Below are 10315 nucleotides of genomic sequence, written 5' to 3' on the forward strand. Positions count from 1 at the left end.
GGGAAAGAAAGAAAGAAAAAGAAAGGAAGGAAGGAAGGAAGGAAGGAAGGAAGGAAGGAAGGAAGGAAGGAAGGAAGGAAGGAAAAAGAAAATAAGGAATAAGATTTTGGGCAGCAAAATCTTGGTAAGTATTGAATCCAGGTAGTGGGGGGGTCTATGGGGACTCATTTCACTACTCTCTATTTTCATGTGTGTTTAAAATTTTTCATAATAGAAAAAATGTTTCAATATATTTCTAACTTTTCTGGAAAACCAGGGTATTTGGCCAACCAGGCAGACCACAAAGGCCAAGGCTGCTCTCCAGGTCACTTTTTCTGCTCCCCCTCTGGTGCCCCTGACAGTGGCCCACCAGAAGGCTCTGGGCTGTGACCACTGTCCTGCCAGGTGTGACACACTGAACCTGAGGTCTGTCAGTCTGCCCAAGAGGTCAGAAAATGTATTTTGTATTGGGAGCTTTGGTTTATCCAACAAATGGCTGAGGTCTGATCAGTTGCTCTATCCTCCCAACCATTCATCTGAGAAGTGAGGGGATGAGGTTCCTGCCAGGAAGGAGGAAGGAGCAGCAGCAGCCCACAGGGTTGTCCCTCCCCAGCCAGGGAGAAAGCTTCCTGCCCTGGGCGGGACTCAGGAGGGCAAGGAGAGCCAGGACCCCTTATATCTCTGACAGTCAACAGAGACCCTGCGTCTGACCCCTTCACAAGCCTTCAAAGGCCCTTCTGGGCAGCAGTCAGGTCTCACCCACATACCCAGCATCTGCCAGCAGCCTGTCCCCAGAGGGCAGCAACAAGGACTTCTACAAGTCCCACTCAGGCCCAGCAACACCAGTGCTGACGAGGGCGCTCATCCCCTCACCTCCCCCAGCCCCTAGGCCCTGGTGTTTGACCCTCTACCTCCTAATTGGGTCTTGGGGGTGGGGAAGGGAAGGAGACACCCAAGGTACCCCTGCCCTGCTCTGCAGTTCATTCCAGCCTCCTAAAAGATAAAATGCATTCTGTTTGTCCCACAGGGTGGAGCATTCTAAAGGCCCTTTGAAGTGAGGAAGAGAGAAGCCCTGGTCTCCCCAGGGACCACTGTGTTTGCTCCAGCCGCACATCCTAGAAGCAGGAGGACACGTGCCCTCAAACACAGGGATGAAAGGGAAGGGAGGGGGTGGCGGGGAGCTCAGGAGATGGGTAAAAGGCAGATCAGACAAGCTTTTGTTATCACATCTCAGGGGAAGCGGAGGTAAAAAGCTGCCTGCGAAATGTCACGGGATAATGAGTGCTATTCCACTTCCTCTGCTGAGGTGTCAGTCAGATGCTCAGGGAGGGAACGGCAACAGTCATTAGGAATTTTAGACGTGTCTTCTGCTCTTCTGAACTAATGGACCAGGGCTGAGCCCTCTCCCTCCCACCCGCACCCTATTGTTCTATCCTTAACAGAAATAGTAAATACAAATATAACAAATAATAAATAATCCCGGGCCCCCAAGACTCTCATGAGAATTAAATAAGATAACATATACGATGCCCCAGCAGAGAGTAAAAGGCATTCTACAGAGTAGGATGCAGGTGGACGGTGACCTGACCCTCACATGGCAGATTTATGCCCAGCCCACAACCTGTGAAAGGCAGATAGAGCCCGGGGTAAACACCCACCTATGGGTTGTAAACCCAGAGTCATTATAATGTTATAATCTCAGCACGGTGTCTGGTACATAATCCCATAACAGTGTTTTCTGCTCAACGAATACTCGTGGAATGAAGGGAAAAAAGGAAGAAGGAAAATAAAGGGGGATGATGCAATGATCAGATCGTGTTCCTTGAAAAAATAATAGTAACTGTTATTTATTCATGCCATGCACTACTCTAAAACATTTAAAGTGAAGGCACTAACCGGAGGCTTGTAGGTCTCAGGACCTATAATTAGATCCATCCATTCCATAGAAGAGGCAATGAAGTCGCTGAGCAGTCAAGTAATGTGCCCAAGATGCTACAGCTGCCAGGCTCTGAACCCAGAGGTGTGGCTGTGAGTCACCATGCTACTCCTCTGCCCCAAGCCACCTCCACTAGCAATGCTGGCTCAGCAGAGCCCAGAGGCAGGTGAAGGTCGAGGCCACCCCATCTCCACAACCCACAGGTCCCATGCTGGCCTGGCCCCTCTTCTCTGTGTCTGTTGCTAAGGAGCTACATAAAAATGCACCTTCCCGTTCTATCCAGTATTAATCCCATCCAAAGAAGAGCAGCCAAATCTATCCCACTTTTTCTCCTTTGTAATCAGCTCCACATCACTTGCTTGAAAACAGCTTGTACCACCCCTATTGTTTCCCTGCAGAACACCCTTTCCCTTATTTCTGCTTTTGAAATCCATCCCTCAGGACCCCTAATGTTCCCCTACCTCTATGAAGCTTGTTCTGCTTCCTCTGCTCCCATGCCTTGCCTACTCATGATGACAGGCCTTGTTCTAAGGAAGATTTGAAAGGATGGGGTGTTGCCTGGCTCATCACCATGGCCTCGAACCCCAGGACACCATACCTGGCACATAGTCAGTGATGGTTACATTTACTAGATTAAAACTGTAAAGACACTACAGTTCCTTAGTGCTGGTGGACACTTCACCTATGGCCACCAACATTTAATAGTTTGAAACAACACACATTTACTTCTCTGTGGATCAGGAATTCAGGAGCAGGTTAGGTGGGTCTCAGCCATCAAGATGTAAGCCAGGGCTGCTGTCACCTCAAGACTCCACTGGGTGGGGATGGGGCATGTCTGAGCTCACTCACATGGTTGTTGGCAGGACTTGGTGTCTCCAGTTCCCCTCTGGCTGCTGGCTGGAAGTAATCCCCAATTGCTGGCCGCATGGGCCTCTTCCTATAGCAGCACACAACAGAGCAGCTTAGATTCAGAGAGAGTCCAGGCAAGACAAAGTCCACTGTCTTTGCAAACCAGCCTTGGAATTGACATCTCATCACTTTCGGTCTTCTGTTTGTTACAAGATAGTCACTAAGTCCAGTCCATCCTCAAGGAGAGCAGTTTACACAGGTCAAGAAGAACAGAAGGCCAGGGTCACTGGAGGCCACTTTGGAAGGCAGTCACCCACAGTGGGTGAAATGTTGGGTAGGACATTGTCTCCTTTGCCAAAGCAGAGCTGGGTCAGCAGAGAGTATGGTTAAAATGAGAAGAGCATATTGGAATAGGGCTACGAGTCTGTTCACCCACCAAAATGGTCCACCACTGGTCTCCTCCACTGGTCACCTCCTGGCACACCCAGCCCAGTTTCCTAACACCAGGGCAGGCTGTGGGAAGGTACCATTGTCCTCCTGGTTCCCACTTCCCAGCCTGCCCATATTCTTCCTGTACAACAATGCCCCCCATAGTGTGTCCTTTTCTACAAAACACTTTAACATTCACTATTTCACTCCTCAGGACTGTCCTCTGGTAGACATCCTTGTATGTTCCAGTTTAACAGCTCAGCAACTGAGGCCACAGTCAAGGTCACATGGCTTGGCTTAATGAGTCACAGGGCCGGCATCTCACATCCTGAAATTTATCTAATCTTTTAAAAATGTATTTCTGTATGTAGACTACCCCCCCCATACAATTACTACCTATTGTGAGAACAAAACATTGCTAGTTATTTGTCCAAAACTCAGTGTCCAGGCAGCACTGCTTTCCCTAGACATCTACAACCCAAATGTTCTCCTTCCCTTTGTACAAACAATTCTCTGTAAAGAAAATGGCAAGGCTTTGTGGGTAGAGCTTGAGATCTGGGGGAGGCATGTCCAGTTGTGATGGTCTAGATCTAGTCCTCAGCTCCCTGTCAGGAGGTCACCCTGCCATGATTTGAAGGGGAGTACTGATATTGGGAGTGCTGGGTGGTTTCTAATGAGTGTGCCCTATGGCAGCCACAGAGAAAGGTCATCTCCTGAGGATGAGGGCAAGGTGTGGTCTGGAGGAAGTGGATTCCTGTGTCAGTTACCCAAGGAGGAAGGTCTTGGGCAGATAGAGGGGAGCCCCTGTCTCCACCTGAGTCCCTTTCTTTTGACTCTAGACGTCAAAGAAGGAACTGTCTGCATCTGAGCTTCTTGGCAAAGGCAATAAGATGTAGCAGGATAAATAGCACATCACCTCTCTCCCCATGAAAGAGGTCCACATCCTAAGCCCCAGAACCTTTAAATATGTAACTTCAAATGGCAAAAGGGACATTGCAGATGTGATTAAGTTAAGGATCTTGAGATGGAGACACTAACTTGGATTATCTGCATGAGACCGTAATCACAAGGTCATGCATGAGAGGGAGGTGAGACAGCAGAGTTGAAAGACACGACCACAGAAGCAGAAGATGGAATGACAGGGCCACAAGCCAAAGAATGTAGTCAGCCTGTGGAAACTGAAAAAATCAGCAAGAAGGATTTTTGCCTAGACTGGCCAGAAGGAATTCAGCCCTTCCAACACCTTTATTTTGGCCCACTGAGACTGATTTTGGACTTCCAGTCTCCATAAGATAAATAAATGTATGTTGTTTAAAGCCATCAAGTTTGTGGTAATTTGTTACAATAGCAATAGGAAACTATTCTAATAAAATGGTGTCTATTATAAAGAAATTAGCCAGGAGATGGACTGAGTCAACACCATGTGCTAGTCTACTAACACAGTAACTCTTACAATAACAGTAAGAGTCTATACTCATAATTGAACCAGGAATTTAGAAAGCAAAGGCAGCAGCAGCCCTCAGGAGACCATGAGGGGCTAGCAGGAGCTGTTAGCCAGAGACCCCCCAGGAGAAGGTAACCTGCCTGCAAACCCTAGATTCTGCTCTGCAAAGATGGAGCCTCTGAGCATTGGCCACCTGGAGGATCAGGTCTTGTTTCATCAAGGAAAGAAGGCGTGACCTTTGGGTTCCCCACTGCCACCATCTAAAAATCTTCTGCATGGCCCAGAGGCCTTACATGGCAGTCCTCAGCCCCAGCGTCTGAAACTTTGGGTCTCTCCACCAACCAAACTGTCACAGGCTTAACCAATGGTTCTGGAGACAAGGAGTCCCAGATCAACATGCCAGCAGGGCTGGTTTCTGATGAGGCCTCTCTTCCTGGCTTGCAGAAGGCCACCTGCCCACTGTGTCTTTGTGTGGCCTTTCCTCCGTGCATGCACACTGCGGGTGTCTCTTCCCCTACAATAAGGACACCAGTCATATCAGATGACCCCTTTTATGACTCAGGTAACCTTAATTGCCTCTTTAAAGGTCCTTTCTCCAAGGGGTTAGGGCAGTGGTTCTTAACCTTCCTAATGCCGCTAAGTATTTTCATTGTTACAAAAGGGTCACAACCCGCAGGTTGAGAACCACTGGATTAGCGCTTTAGCATGTGGATTTAGTAGGATACAATTCAGTCCAAAACAGCACAATTCCTACCCGTCCCTTCATATCACAGCTGTTGGATGCCTCTGGCTTCAGCTCTCAGATCCCCCAGTGAACCCCCTGAGATGATAAAGCCTCCATCTTATCCTCAGGGGGCCTTGGCAGTTTTCCCAGAGGCTGGTAAATTCCAGGTGACTTAGCAGGAGCAGCAGAAAGGGGACCTAGTCATGGGCCCTACCTTGACCCCGGAGGAACAGGCTTCCACAAGCAGCCAGAGCACACATTTAGGGTTTTCAGGGACCAGCTTCTTCTCCTTCCTTAAATCCCTGCTCCACATCAGGGACACTGAAGCACAGGCTGAGAGGGAATCATAAATTCCGGATCAAGAACAGGGGCACAAGATCTAATGGAAGATGGTTGTGATGCTTATTGGTGTAAGTGAGAGTCTGACTGATGGGATTTTATCTCAAAATTACCAGCTTTTTGTAGGACATTGCAATCAATGGAGAAAGAACGGGACAGGATATTTAAAATCTAGATCCAAAATATGGTCCTTCCCAGTAAATCTCACCAGAACAAAACTTCCTCTAACTCTCACCCCATAAATCTCCAGGAGGCCGAAGAGCATGTTTCACTCATCACTGTGGCTTCAGCACCTAGTCCTGGCTGCTCAGTAAACACTGGATGAGAGAGAGAATGAGAATTCATGAGACAAGGCCGGGACAAGTGACCAGCATATTCGCTCCTCAGACCCCAAGCCAAGGCCTTCAGCTATGTGAGAAAGATGACAGTCCCCTGTGTCATCCTCTGTCACCTTCCCAGCTCAGGTACTTCTAGTGGTGCAGCTGATTTTCCATTGTCTCTCTGCTCCTGTCAGAGAGGCATGCTGGGTCCCACCTGGTACCTGCATCCCTCAGGGTCCTCAAGCCAGATGGGGTACTCCAAACACACTGGGGAAGCTCCAGCCCAAGGGGAAAACTGCTTTTAGAGGCTGGGGCAGATGAGGACTAATGGTGGCAGGGAAATGTGGGGCTCACAGACTGGTGGGGAAGGAAGACACACCTCCTAAGATATCACTTGAGGCAAGAAGGGAGATTTAGAAGTCTAAATGGCCAGCGGAGAGAAAGAGGCTCGGGAGGCATATGCTCAAGTGCCCCCCCAGCCTCTGCCAGAAGCCCGCTATGGACTGCAGGAAGCCCTCCCTCTCCCTCTTGGGTTCGTATAAACCCTTGAAACTCAGACCAAAGCCATAGCCAGGATGCTACCCACAGAACACCTTCTGCATCTCCTCATCTGACTCTCAGGCCAAGGATTGATTTCTCAAGCTTCTAAGATTCCAGATCTATTTTCTCTATGACACCTCTGAGACTCCCAAGAATTATGAGAACTCAGAAAAGCACTCGGAGATTCTCTACTCTTTGTCCACTCCACAGGGCACATGAGCTCAGGTCCTGGAACACAGGCCAAAGCATCTTCAGCTTGGGGCCACCTACCTTACTGTTTCAGGAGCTGAAACCGAGAGACTGGCCACAAGAGTGACTCAGGACACCTGGGGGCATCAACTCAGGACAGCCAGTTTTTCCACAGTCCACTTCCTTGGGTAAGAGTGATGTACTCAATGAGAAATGCACACCCTTGGGAGCTCAAATGGGGGCTGTGCCTGAGATTTCGTGCTGCCACAGAAAGGCCTGACTTACAGAACCTCTGAAGCAACAGTTCTAAGCCTCAGGAGGTATTGCTGGCACCTGTCCATCCAAGACATTCCCTGACACATGGGAGGCCTGTCTCAAGAGGCTTTTTGTTCCCTCTTACAGGCCCTAAAAATAAAGCTCCAAGGACACAGTTATTCTGGTCTCAGAATAAACTAAACAGAGCTCTGGGAAAGAAAGGGGCTCTCAAGTTTCATGGCTGGGCCCAGAGGAGAGGGCAAGGACAAAAGGTGGGGGAAGCTTGGTGCCCAAGGATGGAGCTTCAGCCTTCGCTTTGAGGACCACTGCTGCCAGCCCCAAGAAGGAGATTGGGGCCATGAGAAGTCCTCAAAAAGGAGGCACAATTCCACTAGCCAGAATGGGGGGAACAAGTTTGGTTTACGTCTTATCCAGTCCTGAAACTCCACAAAGTGTGGAGTGGACATTTCCTGGCTGCTTTTCAGGACCCCTCAAGCTGTATCTGCTTTGGAATAATGGGCTCTTCTGCTGACCTGCAAGGCCAGTGCTGCTCCCAAGCCCCTCAGGCACACACAGCATGCACATCCTCACCTTGCCCTTTCTTGTTCCAAACATAATCCTCTATCATCAAGGAAGATCAGAGAGGGAGGGTACAAGAGAACAAGGGAATGGCTTGTTTGACAAGGGAATGGCTAACCAGTGGGTGAAGAGTTTGAGGAAAGGGACCACAGCTGTCCCTTTCCTGAAGAAGCTGCCATTATGCCCTGCACACAGTAGATGATATTGCTTGGTTGGTGGCTGCCCCCAAGATCACCTAGGGTGAGCAGGAGGAATGTGGCACAATATAAACCCAAGGTGCACAAAGCTGGCATCTGAGATTTAGTCACTAGAGGGCGCTCCAGGACAAGAGCTGACTCCTGGGCACGCCCACCACCCCACCCTCAACCCCCCCCCCCACATACACCCACCCCCACTCATCATGGCATGGGGGGTTAAAAAGGGACTGTTTAGAGCTTGTTTATTCATTCAACATCTGTCAAACACTAAATGCTATAAAAGATACAAAGTGATGCAGATGTGACAACTTTCATTAGAAAGATAACCAGCATGAGTAATAAATAACTTATCCATGTCTGCACGTACCTACCAGCAGCTTCTCTTATTAAATGCCAATAGACTTAGTCTTTACGCACTGTCCTTTCCCCACATCTGCATGGCTGACCCTTCTTGTGTGTCTTTGCTAAAATGTCACCTTCTCACTGAGCTACCCTTCCCATCTTATTCAAAGCATCAGGTGTTCCCTGCCTTCCCAGTCCTGCTCACTGGCTCCACTTTTTCACGCACTCATAACCACCCAGCAAGCCACAGCATTTGTTTAATTGTCATCTCCATTGTCCGAGTCTCCCCCAGGACCTACGTTCTATGAGGGTGGAGTTTTAGCCTGTGCTCTAGGGTAAACAAAGCGCCTAATACAACGTTTCTCACAGTAGGTTTTCAATACATATTTTTCATGAATAAAGTAGACAATAATTCTAGTTAGCTCCAAGTAAATCAAGGGGCTAAGGGTCAGCCAATAAGTTATTCCTACAGTTTGGGGAGTTTGGGTGAAAGGCCTCATGTGTACTAGGGATTTTCTCAGCGGAGGTGACATTTAAGCTGGTCCTGAAGGATAAGTAGTTCACGGTTTAGAGAGAATGGAAAGGCCTGGCAAACGGAGGGAACGGCAGAGGCAAGGCTTGGAGGGTGTTGGAGGAAGCTGCCCAGGCAGAAGGACAGATTAGATGTCCCTCCTGGCCTCCTCCAGGCAGCTGCTGAAAGCTCTGGCCAGTCAGGGGCCCCAATGCTGATCTGGGCTACCGGGCGGAAGCTGGACTGTGTCCCTCTGCCCGCCCTGGACTGTCCCTTCCCCACATTCCTGATATGAGTGTCACCTGCACTTCTTGCCATCTGGGACTTGCTGACTCGGCAGCCCCTGTCACTCTCCTCTCAGTTATTCCTTTCCTTCTGTTTCCAAGAGGAAACAAACTGCGCAGCTCAGAAAATAATCCATCATTTTGTCACAACATTTCCATTTCAAAGACTTCCTTTCCAAGCTTTGCTCTGGCCAAACGCTTCCCTCATTAGCATGAGAAGAACTGGCAGGGAATTGAATAACTAGGGAGGGAGAGGGGCTGAGCACAGGGCTGAGGGCTGGGGCCTGGGCCTGTGTCTGGGGTGTGTGTGTGTGTGTGTGTGTGTGCCCTCACCGTCTCGGTGAGCTCATGCCCCGCAGCACTTATTATTTATGCCACTTGGTCAGAAATTTGCCTGCTCACATTAGTGCACAGGGCACTCCACGGGAACCAAGGATTCAAACAGGGAGGAGGTGGCCAGGCAGAAGAGACAGCTATATAAGTAAATAACTACACACAATAAACCTGCTAAGCAAGATGAAGTGGAGATTTGGGGATGTCACCTCAGTGGCACTGACATTTAAGCTGGTCTTCAAGGATGAGGAGCAGTTCACAGGTTAGAGAAAGTGAAAAGCATAGCAGGCAAAGGGAACAGCATGAGCAGAGGCTCAGAGACCTTGGCAAAAAGATATATGGCTGGGTGGACACGATTGGCCACTGAGGCTTCCTGAGCTGCCCTCTCTCTTCCTGGGCCTCATCAGCAGGCAGGGCTGGAGGAGGACCCGATAGGGAGTCAACCCAGCCCTACTAGAGCCCCCTCCAGCCCCTCAGGCCTCCCTGGCCTCCAGGTGCCCCCTCCTCACAAGCAAATCACAGATGTGCTGCTGGTCCCTTCCCAAGGCCTCTTCTGTCACCACCTGGCAGAGCTGGGTTAGCCCCAGAGCCCAATGGGGGTCCCTTTTGCAGAAACTTAAAACCCTGGTGGCAGTTTATCTACCCCCTCCCCCTTCAGTGTCCACCAAGCACGCACAGAGCAGTTCCACGGGGACAGCAAAAGAAGGGGAACTGTTCTAGGTCAGTGAGGGGAGGTGGGAGGGGGAAGACATGTGGAGTGGGCCTGAGTGTGTGCTGGGGAGGGGGTGGTATAAAGATCCCAGGAGAAAGAGGAAATCAAGAAAGCAGTGTGACTCTTGAGGGTCTCACTGATTAAGGATTCATTCATTCATTCTATAATATTTAATGGGGCCCTGCATGAGTTAGACACCAAGATATCAAAATGAGAGGTGCGCAGCATCTGTCCTCACTATTTAAAATAACAAGTCTGGGCTCGGCGCCTATAGCTCAACCGGCTAAGGCGCCAGCCATGTACACCTAAGGTGGCAGGTTCGAATCCCCAGCCCAGACCCGCCAAACAACAAT

The sequence above is a fragment of the Otolemur garnettii genome, unplaced genomic scaffold (assembly GCF_000181295.1).
Source record: "Otolemur garnettii isolate 467f Iridium unplaced genomic scaffold, OtoGar3 scaffold00010, whole genome shotgun sequence".
Taxonomy (NCBI): Eukaryota; Metazoa; Chordata; class Mammalia; order Primates; family Galagidae; genus Otolemur; species Otolemur garnettii.